This window comes from Octodon degus, unplaced genomic scaffold (genome assembly GCF_000260255.1).
Source record: "Octodon degus isolate 3935 unplaced genomic scaffold, OctDeg1.0 scaffold00080, whole genome shotgun sequence".
Lineage (NCBI taxonomy): Eukaryota > Metazoa > Chordata > Mammalia > Rodentia > Octodontidae > Octodon > Octodon degus.
This window is the reverse complement of record NW_004524656.1, coordinates 8075462-8078578: the sequence shown is the minus strand read 5'-3', so window position 1 is coordinate 8078578 and position 3117 is coordinate 8075462. Positions and strand designations below refer to the sequence as shown.

At 41.2% G+C, this 3117-nt stretch overlaps 1 protein-coding gene across 2 annotated transcripts in view; it reads left to right on the top strand.

The window, feature by feature from the left end:
• Rnf214 (ring finger protein 214) overlaps positions 1–3117 on the top strand; it is a 48653-nt gene that overhangs the window by 15380 nt on the left and 30156 nt on the right. The gene's annotated exons all lie outside the window — the stretch shown is intronic.

Below are 3117 nucleotides of genomic sequence, written 5' to 3'. Positions count from 1 at the left end.
CAAATCAGCAGAAAAAGAAAAGCAGTATTTACTTTTTTAATGGTTTTCATAGGATTTTAAGAATAAAAGACATTTTAAGGTTATCTTGCCCAAGCTCTACTTACTTTTGTTGTTCAGAGAGAAAAAGATGTCTGTGAAAAACATACATGTAGTGTCCTATCATAAGTCATAGTAGCTTAAAAAAAATCTTTATTAAGGGCTGGGGATGTAGTTTATTTTTTATTTTTGATCACAAGTTTGCCTTTTTATTCATGTAGAACAAAATTTACAAAGTCATTCATACAGTTTTTTGTGGGTTTTTTTACTGACTTCAAAAATTGCGAAGATTCAAAATACGCTTTTACCCCACTCCATTCTGTCATTATTTACACATATGTACAAGAAAATGAAATAGTCTCTATGTGTGTGTGTGCATGTGTGCATATGTATGTATGTGTCAGCTGTGTTGTTGTTTTCTCGTATTAAGAAGCTCTACTGGTTGGGTGGGTCGGGTGGGTGGGTGAGTGGGTGGGTGGCGGGCAGGCGGTGCGGTCAGATGGAGGTGCCATGGGAGGTGTCCAGAGCCTCTAGGAGGACATCCCCAGGCACCGGCTGGAAGGACATGGGGATGGGGGTCTTTACTGGGCTCTGCTGGAACAGTCTCTCATTGGGCGACCTGTGTTTGCACTGGATGGAGGGCCTGGTGGCCGAGCTCCTCAACGGCAGTGGTGAGGATGTAGTTTAGAGGCAGAGCACCTGCCTGGCAAGCTCTAGGCCCCGAGTTTGTTTCCTAGTACCAAAAAAAAAAAACAAAAAAACAAACAAACAAACAAAAAACCCCCCAGAATTTACATGAAAAACTAGAAAAAATTTAAATTAAAAGAAAATGGGAAGGGCCAGTGAGATAGCTCAGTGGACTGAGGGCCTGCTTAGGCAAGCGCAGGGACCTGGGTTCACCTCGCCCCGGGTGTGCCTATATCTCAGTCACTGAGACTGGGCATGGTGGCACACCCCTGTAATCCCAGTGCTGGGGAGGCTGAAAACAGGATCACTAGGAGTCAAATACATAAAAAGGAAAGAAAATAGAGAGGCTGGGGAGATAGCTCAGATGCATATACACAAACCTGGCAAGCACAAGGACCAGAATTTGATCCCCAGCCCCTCATGCCACAGCATGGAACTGGGAGTGGTAGTGCACACCTGTAATCCTAGCACTTGGGAAGTTGAGGCAGGAGGATCAGTGCAAGTTTGAGACCAGCCTAGGGGCTACAAAAGTAAGCACAAGGCCAACTAGAACTACATAACAAAGACCCTGTCTCAGAAAACAAATACGAAATATACAATGTATTAATTATTGTAAATAGGGGCCGGGGAAATGGCTCAGTTAGAATAAAAGGGCCTGAGTTCAATCCCTGGATCCGCAAAAAAAATTATTGTAATTGTCTTACTAACCTATTTTGAAACTGTTTGATTGCTATTTTATCTTTTTTTCTCATTAAAATGAATAAAAAATAAAGCAAATACAAGATGACTTACAAAACCTCAAGTGTCATGTGACTGCTCAGCATGCGCAAGGTCCTGGGTTCAGTAACCAGTACCACTTAAAACCAAAAGAAGGTCTGGCCTGATAGCTCAACAGACTAAAGAACCTGCTTAGGCAGAGCACAGTGGCCGGGGGTTCAGTCCCAGCGTGCTGTGCTGGCCCCATCCATGGGGCTTGCTGACACTGTGATTGAGACTGGGCATGGTGGTGTTTTCAGCACTTGGGAGGCTGAAAACAGGAGAATCAGTATGAGTCCGATCTATGTAGTGAAACCCTGTCCTACATGCAGAAGGAAAAAAAAAAAAAAAGTGACTGAGTTAGTTTCCTATTGCTCCTATAAAAATACCATGGCTTTAGTGACTTAAACATTGCAAATTTATTATTTTACAGTTCCGTAGGTCAGGAATCTTATGAGTATCACTGGACTAAAATCAAGGTATTGGAAGAGCTGTGTGCCTTTCTGCAGGTTCTAGAGGGTAATCAGTTCTTTTGCTTTTAGCTCATCAAAGCTGCCTGCGTTCCTTGGTTTAAGGCCCTGTCCTCCATCTGTAAAGCCAGCAACATTGTTGTCTACCGGTAGATCTTTATTCCCTAGTCATGGGTTCTCTGATCACAACTGGGCATGGTTCTCCATTTTTAAGGACTTTCAGGTAGTGACCTCAGTCAGTTCTTACCGTAGTCACTTGCTCAGTCTCATTTGCCATGGAAGGTGGTATTATATGTGAATTAGCGCATGAACACCTTAGGCAAGAGTGTTATTTTCCCACTACAGTTTTAAGCAGTAACTTACAGAAGAAGAAAAGCAGGTTTATATGTATTTGTAGAGCAGTTCAGTCTCACTGGTACTTACTCATTTCTTCTGAACGTATCTTTGGAGTGCCTGTGGAGGCTCAGTGACAAACAGAACACTCTGGTTTTCACTGAATGTTTGTCCTAGTTTGAGACAAACCATTAAAAACCATAAATTTAAGGAAATACACATTTTTTAATTAATTTTATTGAGAAATAGCATTGAGACAGTTTCAAAATAGGTTAGTAGGACAGGTACAATAATTAATACATTGCATACTGTTGTCTTCGTAGTAGTTATTCATAGTACAAGATGCAGACATGATATCCTGAGAAATACATATTAAAATATTAAATACTTTCTCTTCGATGATCAGCAAAAATGAAGTAAGTTATCAGTGGTAAGGTAAAATGAACTCTTTCAAAGATTGCTGGTAGGTGTGCAAATTGTGATGACTTTTTTTGGGAGGTTATTAAGAATTATTTAAAACTTAAAATATGCAAGGCTGCGTGTGGCAGTGCATGCTTGTAATCCCAGCACTCAGGAGGCTGGTGCAGGAGGGTTGCGGTGAGTTCAAGACAGCCCGAACTGCATGGGGAGACCTTGTCAAAAGCCAAAAAAAAAAGAAAGAAAGAAAGATAAAAGAAGACCTAACAGTCTTATTGTTAGGAGTCCATCCTACAGATAGAAGTTTTTGTGTGCAAGTGTAGATATATAGATAGAATGTTTATTGCACTGTTCAAAAAGTTAACCCAAGTAGCATGTGCCTATAATCTCAGCACTTGGAAGGCTGAGGCAGGATTGT